Source organism: Tupaia chinensis, unplaced genomic scaffold (genome assembly GCF_000334495.1).
Source record: "Tupaia chinensis unplaced genomic scaffold, TupChi_1.0 Scaffold000527_1, whole genome shotgun sequence".
Lineage (NCBI taxonomy): Eukaryota > Metazoa > Chordata > Mammalia > Scandentia > Tupaiidae > Tupaia > Tupaia belangeri.
This window is the reverse complement of record NW_006160040.1, coordinates 2,598,225-2,617,165: the sequence shown is the minus strand read 5'-3', so window position 1 is coordinate 2,617,165 and position 18,941 is coordinate 2,598,225. Positions and strand designations below refer to the sequence as shown.

Below are 18,941 nucleotides of genomic sequence, written 5' to 3'. Positions count from 1 at the left end.
GTGCTCGCTTCGGCAGCACATATACTAAAATCGGAACGATACAGAGAAGATTAGCATGGCCCCTGTGCAAGGATGACACGCAAATTCGTGAAGCGTTCCATATTTTTTATTTGATAATGGACTTGGGAACATGTTTAACCTGAATCTCATTCTCTAAATGTTTCCGGTCATGCTGTGTTTTTTTCTTCATATGGTAAAGGGAATCTTCCTTAGTAAATATTTTTAATCTAAATAAAAATAAAAAATTTTAAAAAAAGAGGAGAATGGAGAAGGGATTGCGGCATGGCCATCCCCCCGGGGGGTGATTTCTCACTTTCTGTCTCTCTGTCTCTCTATCTTTCTGGCAAGCGCACACGCCCTATAGCAAAAACCTCTCCAAAAAAAAGGGGGGGGGTAGAGAGAGAGACATGGAAGGGTGAAAAATTCCACCCAGAAAATATTAAGCCTATTGCAACAGTGCCATGAAATATATATATATATATAAAATTTCTTCCAGGAGAGAGAGAACATGCACCCCCAGTAGGGTCTTCTCTCCACGGTCCACCCCAGCCTTGCCCAGCCCCATGTCATGGGGACACGGGTGTCTGGTGTGCACAGGGAGGTCCCTAGACTTGAACGTGGAACTTTCCCATGTGAGGCGGCCTCTCAGAATGTTGCATTTTAGGGACCGCAGTTAGCGTAATGACTATGTTGCTGGACTCCCATGTAGTCGGCTGGAGTTCGAATCTTGGACCTGGTGATTTAAACTCACACCGGGTGTGCGTGTGTGCCCAAGATCCCGAGAGGAGAATGAAGGAGAAGGGATTGTAGTGTGGCCATCCCCCATGAGGGATGATTTCTCACTTTCTGTCTCTCTGTCTCTCTGTCTTTTTGGCGAGCGCACGTGCCCTATAGCAAAAACCTCTCCAAAAACAAAACGAATGCTGCATTTTAATTTTTTAATTTTTTTCTCTTTTTTTGGAGAGGTTTTTACTATAGGGCGCATGCACTTGCCAGAAAGACAGAGAGAGAAAGCGAAAAATCACTCCCAGGGGGAATGGCCACGCCACAATCCTTTCTCCTCCATTCTCCTCTCAGGATCTTTGGCATGCACACACACATGCTCGGCACGAGTTTAAGCCACCAGATCTGGGACTCAAACTGTGGTTGACTACATGGGAGTCCAGCGACATAGCCATTATGCCAACTGCTGCTCCCCAGAATGTTACATTTTACATTTTACCTTTGCACCACCTTCTGCCCTCACTGTTAAATTTTAAATTTATAGTTGCCTTTTGTAGTGATCTTGTTACCCATCAGGATCAGAAATTCTTAGTCTGGTTTTTTGTTAACTTTCTCAGAGTGTTGGGACAATCCCTCCTTCCTTACATATACAGACATGTGGCCCTGTTCTAATACTGCCAGGAGCTCCCCCTACACACACCCACACTGGGTTTCTTAGAAGCTACGCGGAGGTACAAAACTGTGGAAAGGAAGTGGTCAGTTTTTGTTTATGTTTCTATGTTTCCCTCCCTATTCTAAGCTACCCCTAGGGCACTAACGCCTGTCCCAGAGAGGCAGTCAGAGACCAGCCCCCTGAGGGTGGCAGAACTAGAGATTTCGGATCAGGGGCCTTTGGCTGTAGCTGTTGGTGTTGAGTTGTCTCCAGTGAGATGGTCGAGCACAAGCTGACTGTCAGATCAGGGACGGTCTGCAGCCCAGCTGGAGGAAGGCCTCTGTGTGACTCTCTGGCCTTACTCATACTGCTGCCCTCCCTTGACTTCAGGGCTCTCTGCTTGCCTTTTTGTTGTTGTTGTTGTTTGTTTTTGTTTTTGTTTTTGTTTTTACTCTAGGATGCGTACACTTGCCAGAGTGAGAGAGAGAGCAGGCACCCCCAAAGGGGTGTGATCACACTTTAATCTCATCTCCGTTTCTCCATCCTGCCGGCTTCTGGGGCATGCATACACACACACCCGGCATGTTTTTCAAGCCGCTAGGGATGGGATACAAGCCCGATCAGCCATGTAGGACCCCGCGCCCTTAACCTCTGAGCTTGGGAGCCAGCCCAGCTCTCTTGCACTCAGAAGGGCCATTTATAGTTTTCCCAGGGGGGCCTGCAGCTTCCTGCCTCAGCTGCTGCCAGTTTTTTCCTGCTCAGAGTGCCTTCGCCTAGTAGTGGGTCAGAACCCTGCCTGGCCCCCTCCTGCAGGAAACCGCACTCGTCTGTCTGTGCTCCTCAGCCGTCCCCGCTCTGGCCTCTCCTCTGGTCCACCTTCTGCGTTACATCCCAGCGTCCCAGGCTAGTGATCCATTTCTCAGACCGAAACCTCTTTGAGGACAGGGAACTCACTTATCCCGTTCTGATTTCCCCAAAGGACCCCCAGTTTCGCCATCACAGGTGCTCAGTAAATGCTCATTTAATGTTGAAAGCTTTGGTTGCACTAAAACTGGCCAGCCTGTCTCCCAGACAGGTCTCATTTTCTCCTGCCACAGTGCTCAGCCCTCTCTTTCCAACAGCCACCAAATTCTGTCACTGCAGAAACTCTCCCAGAACCTTGGCGTCGGGAAGGCACATGCACTTACTCCAGCCTCGACTAGAGAGACCTCTGTGGTACCTGAAGTACCACTCATCAAATATCAAGGCTTGAAAAATGCAGTTTCCACAAGTACAATGTTTACGTACTGAAAGTTACAATCACAACATGCACCTCACAAAGAACTTGCATGGTTGGGGCCAGCAGTTGGCATAATGGCTATGTTGCTAGACTCCCACGTAGTCAACCGTGGTTCGAGTCCTGGACTTGGTGGCTTAAATTCACGCTGGGCGTATGTGCATGTGTGCCCAAGATCCCGAGAGAAGACTGAGAGAAGACTGGAGGAGAAGGGATTGCGACATGGTCATCCCCCCTGGGGGGATGATATCTCGCTTTCTGTCTCTCTGTCTCTCTCTTTCTGGCGAGTGCACGCGCCCTATAGCAAAAACCTCTCAAAACAAAAACAAAAACAAAACTTGCATGGCTATGGACAGCAGTTTTATTTACTTATTTTTAGGTTTGTGCTGTTAGACTCACACGCTTGCCAGAGAGAGACAGAGGAAAAGTGAGAAATCATATGTGCCCTATAGCGAAATTCTCTCAAAAACAAATCAATCAATTAAGTGAAATAAAATAATTATTTAGGGAAAAGAAATGCCAAGTGTTCGGGTTTGAGGGAAATCACAGCATACATGCCATGTGTGTCCCAAAGTTGTGAGCTCTTCCTTCTCTCTAAAAGGGAGCCGGCAGGTGACCTGGTGATTGAGGTGCTGGACTCCCATATGGCTAACCGTGGTTCAAGTCCTAGACCTGGTGGCTTGCTTTCTCAGTTTCTCTCTCTCTCTCTCTCGTGAGTGTGCATACCCTATAGCAAATTAAGTAATAACAATAACAATAAATAAATGATTCTTAAAAAAAGGTTTTAATTTTTATACACATCTCTCTTCTTAATTTTACTGGAGGAAAGGAATTCAAAACCCCTCTAATCAATAAAATCTTTAAAAAATTAAGTAAAATATTCAGAGGGAACAGCCTAGGCAACCTAAAACATGCCAGACACACGTGTGAGCATCCACCATCAGACAGGCTGGAGGACCGGAGGAAGGGGATCACAGCATGACCAGACTCTGGAAGGATGCTCCTCTCTCTCTCCTCTCCCACGTTCATGCACGAGCACTTTATCATAAGCAAAGAGGAAAATAGGGGCCAGTGGGTGGCGTAGAGGTTAAGGGCGCTGCACTCCCACATGGCCAACCATGGTTCGAGTCTTTCTCACTTTCCTTTTCTCTAGAGTCTTCTCTCTCTCTCTCTTTCTCTATTCCTCTCTGGTAAAATTAAAATAAGTAAACAAATAAATTTTAAAGGCTAAATAAAATAATTCATTTTTTAAAAAAGAAATATACTAAGTATATATATATATATTTATTTAGAGGGAAGAAGCAGGTAAATGTGGTTTACTGGATTCCTCTGGCTCCTTTCCCTCAAACTCTCATGCTCAGGTTCCCTCTTGGCTCCACGCTGATTACATAGGTCAGGGGGGTAATAAGGTCATTTATTTGAAGGATTGTCACCCGGCATACTTCTAATATCTGTGCCTCACTCCTGACCACTCAAGTCATTCTAAGTCCAGCATCTCTCTCCCACTACCAAATAAAATGATTTTTAAAAAAGGTAATTTGAGCCTGAACTTTCTGCTCCCAAATTTATCAACTTTCTAGAGCAGAAGGGTCATCATGGCGTTAGTCCTTTAAGCCCGTAATGGCCTAGTAATAGCCTTAGTTCTTTAAACCATTGACGGCTGGTTTAAAGCCAGTTACAAGTGGTATCATGTGTTTGTAATAAACTCAATGGCTAAGCCTCTGAGGTGTGAAAGTCCTCTTGGTGTAGTGATTTGTTTTACATATTTTTTCAAAAACCTTATTATTGAATTCAGAAATTACCCATGGTTGGGACCAGCAGATGGTGTAATGGCGACGTCGCTGGACTCCTACGTAGTCGACCACAGTTCAAGTCTCGGACCCGGTGGCTTAAAACTCATGCCAGGTGTGTGTGCGTGCATGCCCAAAATCCCAAGAGGAGATTGGAAGAGAAGGGATTGCGGCATGGCAATGATTACTCGCTTTCTGCCCCTCTGTCTCTCTGGTGAGTGCATGTGCCCTATGGCAAAAATCACTCTCTAAAAAAAAACAAAAAAACAAGAAATTACCCATGGCAGAATCAAGAAAACAAGATACTATAGTTAATAAGGGTGATAATTACAGGGCAGCAGGTGGCATGATAGTTAAGACACTGGATTCTACATGGCCAACTGCACAATCTGAATCTTGGACCCGGTGGCTTCAAAATTATGCTGGGGGCTAGCTGTTGTTACAATGGTTAAGGTGCTAGACTCACACATGGCTGACCACGATTTGAGTCCAGGACCTGGTGGCTTGAAAATAGCACTGGTCTAGGACCAGCAGTTGGCGTCATGACTATGTCGCTGGACTTCCATGTAGTTGACCATGGTTTGAGTACCAGACCCAGTGACTTAAACTCATGCCAGGTGCGTGTGTGTGCATGCCTCCATCCTGAGAGAAGAATGGAGGAGAAGGGATTGTGGTGTGGCCATACATACCCCTTGGAGGGTGATTTCTCACTTTCTGTCTCTCTCTGTCTTTCTGGCGAGTGCACGTGCCCTACAGCAAAAACCTCTCCAAATAAATAACACTGGGCATGTGTGTGTGCATACCCAAAATCCTGAGAGGAGAATGGAGGAGACGGGATTACAGTGTGACCATCTCCCCAGGGAGGTGATTTCTCATTTTTCTTTTCTCTCACTCTGGTGAACACATGTGCCCTATAACAAATGCAAATAAACAAAAACTAAAAGTGTTTAAGGTGCTGAACACTCCCACATGGCCAACCATGGTTTGAGTCCCAAACCTGGTGGTTTGCTTTTTCACTTTCCCTCTTTCTCTCTCTGTGTCTCTCTCTGGTCAAATTAAAGATAAATGAATGGAGGAGACCAGCAAGTGGCATGGTGGTTGAGGTGCTGGACACTCCCAAATGGCTGAGCACGGTTCAAATCCCAGAACTGGTAGCTTGCCTTCTCACTTTCCCTCTCTGTCTCTCTGTTTCTGTCTCTCTCTGGTCAAATTAAAATAAATGAACGAATAAATATATGCTGTTATCTACATATTTTGCTGTGAATACTAGACCATTTGATTAATTGGATGAATTGGAATTTCTTGCCTCAAAGATTTTTGTAGTGCTTCCTTAGGGTCTGCAGCAGGCCAATTATGAAACTTCATAAAGGACCTCGGATCAGATATGTTTGTAAGTATGTGGGGCAGGATAACAAACTTTTTTTAATGATTTCTTTTTTTAAAAGAATTATTTCCTTTATTTTGTTTATCACTTTTATTTTTAATTTGACCTGAGCAAGACAGAAAGAGAAAAAGAAAGAAAGTGAGAAAGCAAGCTGCCAGGTCTGGGACTGGAACTGTGGTCAACCATGTGGGGGTCCAGTGCCTTTAACCACAATGCTATCTGTCAGACCCAATATACATTTTTAAGATAGTAATCTTAAATCTTCATTCTCCTCGTATTTTCCCCTTTCCTTTTCTTCCTCCAAGCAGATATTCCCACCTGGGTGTATTGTTCTGGTGAAGGGATGAGATGGGGCCAAAGCCTCGAGTTTTTTTGTTTCTGAAAGTTTAAGCCAGGCCAGCTGGTGTGGGATGGAGGTTAAGGTAGCTGATTCTCATACGGCTGACTACACAGTCGAGTCCTGGACCTGATGGCCTGAAAAACATGCTAGACGAAGGGCTTGCATGCCCAAAATCCTGAGAGGAGGCTGGGAGAGGAGGAACCATGGCCTGGCCACACCTCCTGGGAATGCTTTCGTACTTTCTTTCCCTCTCTCCAAGAGCACACACTATAGCAAACTAAAAATAAATAAATAAATAAGGTTAAGGCTAGCAAGAGAGGACTTGGGCCTTAGGCACAGTATCTTGGGCAGAGGCCGAGCTCTGGATGGGATGGGTGGGGTGGCGGGATCAGCCAGGAGCAGGACTATCTAGAGAGAAGGAGGTAGTGGTGGGAACTGACTGCTGTCACCAGGGAGGCCACTTCTGGGCAGGATCTGACCTGCAGAGCGTGTCTGTTTTTTGGTCCTGTGAATTTCAGTTATTCTGCATTAAAAATCGAGGCAGTTTCACGTAAAAATCCAGATTGGGGCTTCTCTTGTGTAATTGGCAGATTCGGCTGTGCTGGGCCCTGCCGTCGTGCACCAGATGGCTGCCTGCTCTAGCGAGGTAAGGAGTGCTCTGCTTACCACCGTCCCCACCGGCACCCGCTTTCTCCCTGTGTCGGGACCAGGGGTTAGCGGCCACTAATCAGGACATTTGCACTGCTGTTTTGCAGGCAATAGAGGGATGCTCCTTTTTACTGGGATATTTTTCCCCATAAATAGGGAAACAACGGATAGACTGAGGCAGTGCATGTGGAAAAATCATGGGAGCTGGTATCTTTCTTTGTAAAATAAAGAATGTTCTCACGTGTTTAACAGGCAAACCCTGGCTCCCTCTCGAATCCCCTCGCTGCTCTCTGCCTGCATTTACAGCATATATCCCTGTTCTCGGCAGCCTTCCGAAGACCTGACCCCGTCCCTGGTTGGGCATGGCAGAGCTGCTGCCTGGAGGGCATGTGAGAGTGCTGGCTGCCTTCAAGAACCCACGTGGGCAGATGCCCAGAAGGCAGAGGCCCCTGGAGGTCTCTGGGGTCTAGAAGGACTCAAAATAGAAAATGAATTATACACATGTTTCTTACTCCCAAATGCGTGAGCTGAGATCTGCATGCTCCGCCTGAGCCTCTCGCTGACTCGGTTATTAGCCCAGGGCTCTCCTGGCACCAAAGTGCACACGCCATGGAGGCTACTGGACCCTGCCCAGGGGAGGGGCGGCAGGACTCCCTGTGCCTTTTTTCTGGTTGGGGTGAGCAGAATGGCTGTTAGAAGTTGGGGAGCCATCTTCAGATGGGTGGTATTTGTTTGAACTTTCTGGGTGTAGTGCGAATTTAAAGTGGTGTTCTGGAGCCAGTCAGCGGTGTGATGGTTAAGGTGGCTGGATGCCACGTGACCAACTGCGTGAGTCCCAGACCCAGTAGCTTGAAATACATGCCAGGGGGCGGGGCCAGCAAGTGGCAAGGTGGTTAAAGGTGCTGGACTCCCACGTGGCTAACTGCAGTTTGAGTCCTGGACCTGGGGAATTGCTTTCTCATTTTCCCTCTCTCTCTGTCTCTCTGGTGAGTGTGAATGCCCTGTGCAAATTTTTAAAAAAATAACAATGATTAATAAAATTAAATAAATAATTATTTTAAAAAATATATGCCAGGCACGTATGTGGGTGTGCCCAAAATCCTGAGAGGAGAATGGAGAAGGCATTGCAGTCTGGCCGTCCCCCATGAGGGGGGGGGTACTTTCTCACTTTCTCTCTCTTTTTCTCTCTCTCTGTCTCCAGCAAGTGCACATGACCTACAACAAACCACAGTAAATATAAATAAATAAATAAAGTGATGTTCTATGGGTGTCTTCCAGACAACCTTGAAGCTCATCCCAGGAGCTTTCAGATTTTGCTGCTTTTTTGTATGAATGGAAAAAAAAAAAAGTCAAAACCTGTTGTATGCCGGACTAGTTATGTCAACAGTTCACTCACCTCACATATAATCGATAGAAATAACATCCCCCTTTACTGAACTCACCTTATGCCAGACACGGTCCCGGTGCTACACAGAACTGCCCCTCAATCGCCCCCATGGAGGGAGGGCCGCCCCACTCTCGGGCTTGTGCAGCTTCCTAAGGTCACACACGGTACAGAGGAAGCCAGGATTCAAATCCAGGTCTGTGGGTTGTCCTGTCCCCGGCCTGGGACCCGGCTAGTGCAGCAGCATTTGCTGTCACCTGCTGACTGCAGGACAATGACAGGGCTGAGAGAGGGGAGAATACGGAGCCACAGGGAGCAGCAGAGGTAAATTAGTCCTAGCTTAGAAAATAAAGGGGTAGGAGGGGGGCAGATCCCTACAGTGCCTGGTGCATGTTAGGCCTGCAGTGATTATTTGTTAAAGGGAGGAATTAATTAAGACCCTATTATTGGGGCCAGCAGATGGCATGGTGGTTAAAGACCCTTAATTTACACATGGGCGACTGCAGTTCAAGTCCTGGACCTGGTAGCTTGCTTTCTTGCTTTCCCTTTCTCTCTCTGGTCAAATAAAAAAAAGTAATAACAAATGGAATTAAGTAAATAAATAATTATTTCTTTCTTTTTTTTTTGAGAAGCTTTTGCTATAGGGCACATACGCTCACCAGAAAGACAGAGACAGAGAGACAGAAGGTGAGAAATCACCCCCCGAGGGGATGGCCACACCGCAATCCCTTCTCCTCTATTCTCCTCTTGGGATCTTGGGCACACACGCACACATGCCCGGTGTGAGGTTAAGCCACCGGGTCTGGGACTCAAACTGGTCAACTACATGGGAGTCCAGCAACTTAGCTATTATGCTATCTGTTGGCCCTTATAATTCCCAAAAACCTCAAACAAACAAACAAACAAAAATCCACCATATTATCTCTTTCTTCTTCTTCTTTTTTTTTTAAGGAAAGAGGGGAAATTATTTATCTTTTTAAATTTGTACTAGTTTAGTGTGCTCACTATAGAGAAGGAAGGTGGGGGTGGGTGAGGAATCACTTTCCAAGGGCAATAGCCACACCCTAATCCCTTCTCTATTCTCCTCTTGGGCTTTTGGGCACACAAGCACACCCACCTGGTGTGTGGTGTGTTTTTTCAAGCCACCAGGCCAGAACTCACATAGCTCAGCTGGCCATGTGGGATCCAGCTGCCTTTCCCGCCAGGTAACTGGGCTGGCCGAAGCCGTATTATCTCTATGGTCATTATTTTCTCATCTGCGTAAAAACGGGATGGACTGCTATCGCAAAGTGAAATACTATTTCCATCTTTTCCTGTGCTCAAGGCAAATAGGATGGTGTCATTAAAAACATTATTGTGGGGACCAGCATGTGGCATGATGTTTGAGGCATTGGACTCCCACATGGCTAACTGTGGTTTGAGACTCGCACCCAGCGGCCTTCTCTCTTTCTCTCTCTCTGGTGAGAAAACATGCCCTGTAGCAAATTTTAAAATGATAATAATAGTAATGATAACTAAAATTAAATAAATAATTCTAAAAAAAACATGCTATTGTTATGGACTATTCATGTTCTCTCTTTGCCAAACTCATAGGTTCAAGCCCTACCCTCCAGTGCGGTGGTACATATTTGGAGATGGACTTTGGGTGAGAGTTAGGATTAGCTGAGACCATGAGGATGGGGCCTTCATAACACAGTTAGTGCTCTTACGAGAAGCGCCTCCAGAGTAACTTGCTCTCTTTTTCTCTTTTTCCCTCTCTCCCATCCCTCTTCTCTCACACCCATTTCCAACTATGCCCCTCCCTCTAACCCACACCCTAGAAAAGCAAAAATGAGGCTGGCTGCAAGCCGGGAAGTGAGCTCTCACCAGAGACTGACCATGCTGGTCCGCCTGGTGTCAGACTTCAGTCCGGAAGTGTGAGAAAGGCATTTCTTCTCTCTCTCTCTCTCTTTTAATGTTTTTGCCATAGGGCACTTCTACTTGCCAGAGACAGTAGGAGGGAAAGTAAGAAATCACCCTTCAGGGCAGATTGCCATGCTGCAATCCCTTCTCCTCCATTCTCCTCTCAGGATTTTGAGTATGCGCGCTTATGGGCCCAGAGTGATTCTCAAGCCTCTGGGTCCAGGACGTGAACCATGGTTGGCCATGTGAGAGTCCAGTGCCTTAACTGGATACCACTGCTGGCCCAGAGTAAGTACATTTCAGTCCACACAATCTATGGTATTTTGTTACTATAGCCCAAACAGACTAAGATAACTATGGAAAGAGGAAAACTGGAAAGGACTTTGCTAACCAGGTGGTATTATTGCTATTGCAGAGGTGCTTAATTAACCGCCAGCCCTTGGGCCATTGGCTTAGAATAGCAGAGGTGACACGGCCAATTCCAGAGGCACCTTTCATACAGACTAGGAGGGGTACTGCTGTTAAGCTTTCATTTCCTTTTCTGTACAAAGGGGGGGTGTGGAATGAACACTGATATATAACAATTCATTTATTCTTTCAGCAAGTTTTTTTTGTTGTTTTTGTTTTTCTGTTGCCTGGTTACTATTTTTTAATTAAGTAATTAATTAATATATAGTCATTTACTATACATCAATACAGTATACAAAATGAGATTTTCCATCCAGTATACATTGTATATTGGCTCATGTTATCATCAGCAAATACTTTTCTATTTCTTGTTTGTTATATATTTTGCTGCTTTTTTTCCCCTTTTGATTCCCGACCTCTCACCCTCTGCCAGCTCCTCCTCCCCTTCTCCCACCCTGTCCCTGATATGTACAGTTGCTTTCTTGTCTTTTTTTTTTTCACATTTTATTGAGTCACTAAAGATCTTAATTAGTGTAAAGATTTTTAACAGCAAGCACGTCAGCAAATATTTGTTGAGAATACACTGTCCCAGGCACAGGGTCAGGCACTGGAGATACAGTAGTCCAACATGGCCCCCCTACAGGAATTTATAAGGAAGTTGGGGAGATGGACAGGTAGAGAGAGTGCCACAGAAGCAAAATGCTACAGATTGGATGGCTTAAACAATAGGAACCTACTTCCTCACAAGGCTGGGAGCCCGAGGTGCTGGTAAGGTTGGTTTCCCCTGAGGCCATGCCTGTGACTTACAGATGGCCAGCACCCTGCTATGTCATCACATGGTCATTTCGTTCCATCTGCATTCCTGGTCTCTCTTCCTCTTACAAGGACACCAGTCCTATTGGGTTAGGGCCCCACCCTTATGACCTCATTCAACCTCAGTTACCTCCTTAAGGGCCTTATCCCCAGATATGGTCACATTCTAAGGTATCCTGAGGGTTCGGATTTCAACATATAAATTCAGGGTTGGGGGTGGGACACAGTTCCCATAATAGTCTCTACAACAGGGAAAGAACAAACTGCCTCCAGAGTACAGAGCAGAGGTCTCTAACCAAGACTTGGAAAACCCAAGATCAGTTGATTAAGAGATCTAAACTACTGAAGACTGAAAGATGAGGCTGGGACAGTGAGTGATCATTTAAACAGGTGAAATTCTGTTCGACACGAGCCTTGTGCATCTCAGTCCTTGGTCATCTCTTTCCTCCCTACACCCCCAAAGCCTGTTTGGACTTTGGTAGTAATAATGCAAAAAGAAGAACCACAAAACATGGCTCCCAAAGCCCTGGACAAGCCACCTTTTCGTTTTGCCTCTGTTTCCTTATTGGCAACCACCATGCCACCTCCTGGTCGCTGAATGTTCTAAATTCTTTATCAGACATTTCTCGTGATTTCCATTGTACCGTCTGTGGATGAAGAGGAGTTACTCTTTTCCCTTGGGGGAGCGGTGTTTTCTTGGTTTCTCATATTTCATGTGCCTCTGAGGTGATTTCTAGTCATCTGATGGGTTATATGTTTCTTCCTAAGATCTTGCAGTTCAATCTGAGTGTTCAGAGGTGTGCAGAAGGAGGTGATCTACAAAATCTCTGCCGTTCTATTTTCCTCCTTTCGTGTGGCAGATTCAGTGGGAATTGAGGAATATTTAAATGTTTGGCTACGGTTCACTTAGAACTGTCAGGACACTCAGTGCACGGGGCTGAGCAGCAAATGGTGAAGGTAAAAGAAAAGGGGAAAGAAAACAGAGAAAGAGAAAACAAACACAAATTTTTATATGTTTCTTTTTTAAAAGAATCAAAAAAAGAGAAAGCAATAGTTCCCAGCTCCAGTGGCTGAACCCATGCACGTATTGCAGCTCAGCATGACTTAGTTCCTCCAGGGTAACTTTCTCTCTCTCTCTCTCTCTCTTTCAGTTTTGCTATAGAATGCATGTGCTCATGGGGGAAGGGGGAGAAAGAGAAAAAGAGAGTGAGAAAGTATCCCCCGGGGAATATGAGCATGCTGCAAACCCTTCTCCTCCACTCTCTTCTCAGTATTTTGGGCATGCACACACATGCATGCTTGGCCTGTTTTTCAAGCTGCTGGGTCTGGGACTTGAACCACGCAGTCAGCCCTGTGGGTTTGAGTTGCCTTAACCACCATAAACCAGCTGGCCCCACTTTTGCTCCTTTTTTTTTTTTTTTTTTTTGAGAGGTTTTTGCTATAGGGTGCGTGTGCTGACCAGAGAGACAGAGGGACAGAGAGACAGAAAGCGAGAAATCACCCCCAGGGGGGATGGCCGCATCCCCTGCTCCTCCATTCTCCTCTTGGGATCTTGGGCATGCATGCACACGCACCCAGCGTGAGTTTAAACCACTGGGTCCAGGACTTGAACCGTGGTCGACTACATGGGAGTTCAGTGACATAGCTACTACGCTAACTGCTGGTCCCCCGCTTTTGCTCTTTAAGCCATGGTGAAGACTGGTTTTGGTGTATGGAAGGGACAGAAAGTTATAAAAGTAATAAATACATATTGTGGGAGGAAAATACATTGCATAAATGCATGACATATAAAAGTCCCTCTCTTGGGGCCAGCTAGTGGTATAGTGGTCGAGGCATTGGACTCCCACATGGCTGACCATGGTTTGAGCCCTGGACCAAATGGCTTGAAAATCATGACAGGTGCGTGTGTATGCATGCCTAAAATCCCAGGAGGAGAATAGAGAGAAGGGATCCTGGTGTGGCCATCCCCCAGGGGGTGATTTCTCATTTTCCCTCTCATTGTCTCTCTCTCTCTCTCTCTCTGGCGAATGTGCACACCCTATGGCAAAAAAAAAAAAAAAAAAAAAAAAAGTCTTTCTCTCCTTTCTACCATCCCATACCTCAGGGATCACCACTATAATCTCTGTATTTCCCAGACCTGTTCTGTTAGGTTGTCAGGAAAGACATGATGCATTTTTGCATAAAGAAATATGACTTTCCTGTTGACCTAATATTTACACTCAGATGTGTGTACAAACATGTTTTTTTTTTTATACTAATGGGATTATACTATACATGAATTTGCAGTTTTTTTAATTCACAATTCGTCATAGACATTCTTCTATATTCATAAGAAAGAGTACCTTCCCTCTTCCTACAGCCTGGCTAGTATGCCATAGCAGGTATAATTTCCTTAACTGTTTTCCAAGTTTCCTCCAATTTTATTTACTTATTTTAGCTTTATGCCATAGGGAATGTGGGCATGCTGAGAGAGACAGAAACAGAGAGAAGGAAAGTGAGAACTTCTCCCCCTGTGGGGGATGGCCACACTGCAATCCTTTCTCCTCCATTCTCTTCTGGGGGATTTTGGGTACAGACGCACATGTGCCTGGTGTGATTTTCAAGCCTCCAGGTCTGGGACTAGAACCACAGTATCTCTGATTTTTTTATTATCATGAATTGTCTTGCAATGAACATCCTTGTATGTGTAGCCTTGATGTTTTTCTCCAGGATGAATTTCTAGTAGTGATATTACTGGATCCTGAGTCCATTGCTATGAGTTTTATTTTACTGAGAAGATTTTAGGCAAGTTAAATAAGACACATTTTTAAAATAGTTATATGTGCACATACACAACCATAACCATTTCACTTAGACAATCTTTCCCTCTACAGCATGAAATAACTTAAAAAATAAAAAAGAATCAATCGAATCCCATAGCAACATGGAGCTCCTTTTTTCAAATGGACCCCATGGGCAGGGAAGCCAACCTCCCCTGCTCTCTGCTTCCTGCCTGTCCCTGCACTGTGATCAGCTGGGGACTCCTGACTGCACGCCTTCAGGCACCCCTCTGGGCACAGGGGCCCTGATGGCTGCGAAGCCTCCAGCCAGCACTCTGGGCCAGAATGAGGTACAATTCCAATTGGCATTTGTTTTCTCAAGGGCTTGAAATTGACACAGGGATTGCAGTAGGTTTCACTCTCCCTCATATTTCTTTTTACAGAATCTTGTTGTGCAAACCAGATATTCAACTAAAACCAGATCCTAATGGTTGCGTTGGGTGCTTAAAACTCAGGCTGCTATAAATTATTAAATAGTTCTCCTGCACATAAGGAAGAATGCCCAGCACAAATTCTTTAACTTTTCATTCAAATCTCATTTTTTTTTTTTCTACATTAGGGCCTCGTGTATCATCTATCTTCTCTAGATTAAATGTTGATTTTTTTTTTTAAGCACACAGGAATTAAACCTCAAGGCTTGTCTTTTTGTAGATCCTATTTAATAAAGTTAATACAAGATCCCCACCCCTCTTTTTCTCTCTTACTTTTGAGTATTCACAAATGCGATCTGCCAGCTACTTCTGCTAGAAGTTGAAGACTTGGCAAATTTATATATCCATCAGGCAAGAAATACAGTGGAAATGTCTTACAAGTAACAGTGAAATCTGTTGTGTTGTTTCAAGACTTAACTACTGAAAAAAAAAAGTCCTACTAAATATTGTCTTGGCAACTATAAATATATTTTAGCAATTATAAAAGCCATTAGAGTAACAGTTAAAAGATATTTGAAACCTAATGTCTGTCTGCCACTCTTGACTATATGTATTTAATATATGTATGTATCTCACTCATCACTAAATGACGTATGATTTTCCATTTGAATTTTTAAAGAAATATTTAAAAATTTGCTACAGGGCATGTGCACTTGCCAGAGACAGAGAGAGAGAAAGGGAGAGTGAGGAAGTCCTCCCATGGAAGACGGTCGCTCTGCAATCCTTTTTCCTCCATTTCTCCCTCCTTTCAGGATTTTGGGTACACACACACGCACCAAATGTTTTTTCAAGTTCTGTGTCTGGGATTCACGCTGCGGTCTTCCATGTGGGGGGGCCTAGCTGCCTTAACCACCATGCCACGGCCTGGCCCTCTATTTCAGTTTTTTTCCCCTTAAATAATTATTTATTTAATTCCATTTATTATTATTTTTCTTTTTTTGGAGAGGTTTCTTTGCTATAGGGTGCGTGCGCTCGCCAGACAGACAGAGAGAGACAGAGAGACAGAAAGCTAGAAATCACCCCCCAGGGGGATGGTCACGCCACAATCCCTTCTCCTCCATTCTCCTCTCGGGATCTTGGGCACGCACACACACGTGCCCAGCGTGAGTTTTAAGCCACCGGGTCCGGGAAGCACACCGCGGTCGACTACATGGGAGTCCAGTGACATAGCCATTATGCTAACTGTTGGTCCCCTCCTTTTTATTAAAACCAACAAACCTCACGTTAACATCCAAAACCATTTGAAGGTAGATACTTTCCTTGGTAGCAATGCCCTCCTTTTCTGTTACTATTTGGAACAAATAGCTTACTTTGTGAAGTATGAAACCGAGCAAAGATCTCCTAATGTATTTTCCTAGGGTTCCTGAAATATAAAGTCCATTTATATTGTAATGGCCCAGAGTAAGAAATCTTTAGACTTTTGGTTATGATAATGACCAACATGGACCATGAGTGAGGGCCATTTGACCTCTAAAACTCTCACTTAAAGGAAAGATAAGGTTTTTATTTCAATATGTAGGATGTTTTGTAGGCTGGAAACTGCTGGTAGTGAGCTCAAAGACTCCAGGCCGAATGGCACCAGACACCTGAAGAGAAATTTGATTATCTAAGGCCTCACCAATCAAGAATGCCCACGAGACGATCACGCTCTCTTGAACCAATCCCTGAACTGATCATGCACCTAGGACCTCTGCCCCTAATTTTGTCCTTAAAAACGCATGTGGGGAAGGAACATCTCGGGGAGACTGGGCCTTTTCAGCATGAGCTGCCCACTGTCCTTGCTTTGCGCTTTGCAATAAAGCTGTACTTTCCTTCATCACACCATGTACCTATGGCTTGGTTTTATAGCGCTTGGGCAAGCGAACCTGATTTGAGTTCGGTAACAAGTAGATCAAATCAATCAAGCAAAGCTAAAACACACACTTATACAAGGTCAGTTTGAGTTTTTTGACAGATTTTTTTTTTTTTTTTTTTTTTTTTAATGAGAGGTTTTTGGTATAGGGTGCATGTGCTTTCTCCAGAAAGACAGAAAATGAGAATTCACCTCCCGGGGGGGTGGGCCTCAATCCCTTCTCCATTCTCCTCTTTGGATCTTAGGCATACACACACACCTGATGTGAGTTTAAGCCACTGGTCCGGGACTTGAACCACAGTGGAGTACATGGGAGTCCAGCGACATAGCCATTAAGCCAACTGCTGATCCCCAGGTATCTTTTTGGAGTACATGGGAGTCCAGCGACATAGCCATTAAGCCAACTGCTGATCCCCAGGTATCTTTTAAAAAGTCAGCTTTATCACTTAGGCATGGCTGCCTGCCTTGGAATCTGTTTAATAAAATTACTGTATAGGACAAAATTCTCAACTTCAAATGATATGAACACAGAAATGTTAACTTCTATTGTTTATTTCTATCGTTTTATGATTTATTTCTCCTTAAATACCTGAATTGTCACTGTGAATGACTGGCTAAAGAGAATTCCCTCCTAGGACATTTTTTTTCATCTTTGTTCTTTCTAAAAATTTCACAAGATCAGGAGCTGGCAGGTGGTGTGAAGGTTAAGCTTGCTGGACTCCCACATGGTTGACCGCTGTTCAAGTCCCAGACCTGGTGAATAGCTTTCTCACTTTCTCTCTCTGTCCCTCTCTGGTCACAATAAAATAAATAAAGTTAAGTAACTCTTTGGAAAAAAATTTACAAGATCACTTTACATTCTAAAGCTCTATACAAAATAGTGATTTTAAATGCAAAAGCTTAAATGCTACTCTTAACTGTTACTAACTTCTGGAAAATCCTAGAAAACTGAATAAAGTGCAACTTCTACCTTTCAAAGTCTTTTTGTCATATTAAATGGAAGATGAGGAAAAAAATTAAGAATAAAACTATCTGTTAACTGAGATGAGCAATGTAGAGTATTATATGTGATTTAATGTACAAGTGTAAAAGTCAAGTTCCCAGCAGAAATCGAAGTGCTTCTACTCTGTCTTCTGGGAATGTATAAATTAACCATTCTCCCCGAAGCGGTCCTCCTCCCTTCCTCCCCCCGCCCTATTTTAAATGTAGATAGGGCGACTCAAGTCTTTTGAATTTGAAGGGCTGCTATCTCGGCCCCATTCTTTTCATCATCCTGTTTTGAATGACACTGAGCACGTATAGATTCTTTTATAAAAGCACCCCCTGATGCAGGGCTTGGTCCTCCAGGCTGCTTGCTAATTTTGCATAGCAATTAGTACTGACTTTTCAAAGTCTGCAGTCCCAAATACAACTCGAGAACGTTTCCCGTAGTTCCTCAAAGGTCTTAGATAACCGAGCCCTGTGCCTTTTGATATCAAAGAGAAGGAAGTTGGATGGGTAATTTTTTACATAATTATTACATTCCCAACCGGAGCAGTCTGGAGGAGGACACGGCAACCCCGAACCATAGGTTAAGACAAGTCCGCTCCGCGGCCCGGCTGCAAGGAGCCTGCAGAGGCCTTCTTTAAATCTATTCTACCTATTCACTGACCGCGCAGGGCCGGCCACATGGTCTTGTCTCGCAGCCAGTCAGCTGTGAGCAGCAGATGGGATCATTTGCATTTTCCTTTTTATACTTTCTCCGATCGGCAAATTAAAGAATTTTTTAAAAAACAATTTACATTCTCATTGTTTGCTTAACATACATACGTGGCTTAACTGCGGAATTGGGTTTTCCTGACTCATCCCCACCCCCAAATCACTGAGACTCCAGAAAAATACCCGACGGATAGGTTTCACATTTATCAACTTGGAATCCACAGTCAGGAGTTAGTAGACCACCGAACCAGCCTGCATCGTAGAGCTGGTGACTCGCGTTTTCCTGCTTAAAGCACTCGGCGCAGATACCCCGTGGGTTTGCATTTATGGTGTGTGGGTCTATGAGCGCGCGCTTCGCAGCCTCTCTCGGAAGCCTAAACCTCAAAACTTCGGGTTTCGAGTAAAAGCAGATTTGCTGCTCCCCGGCTTCCAACCAGGGCGGCCACCCCGCAGGGGGAGTGGCCAGAGCCTGCGATTCCCAGCGCCGAGGTCGCTCTCCCGCGTTCTGGCTGACTCCATGCCCGCTCCTCGGGGCCGAGGGGCCACCCGGGCCCCCGCGTCTTAATGTCTTTGTGCCGGGCGGCGCGGGAAGACTCGCCCTGGGGTCAGGGCCGCGGCCCAAATGCCAAAAACGCAGGACAGGAGCGGGCGCGAGGGAGGGACGCTCCGCACCGTCCTGCGGAAATTAAAAAAAAAGTAGAAAAAGAAGCTTTTCGGACCAAACTCTCGGGTCTGAGAAAGCAGGTTTCGGCAAACGCCTCGCGGCGGAGATACACGCAGTGTGCAGGGGACATGGCCGGCCCGGCGGCCGTGGGTGCGCG

At 45.1% G+C, this 18,941-nt stretch overlaps 1 non-coding gene across 1 annotated transcript; it reads left to right on the top strand.

Moving 5' to 3' along the window:
- Positions 1–107, top strand: LOC114009369 (U6 spliceosomal RNA). The gene has a single exon (XR_003550798.1). It is a non-coding gene; the product is annotated as a U6 spliceosomal RNA (small nuclear RNA).
- The last annotated feature ends 18,834 nt before the right edge of the window (positions 108–18,941 follow it).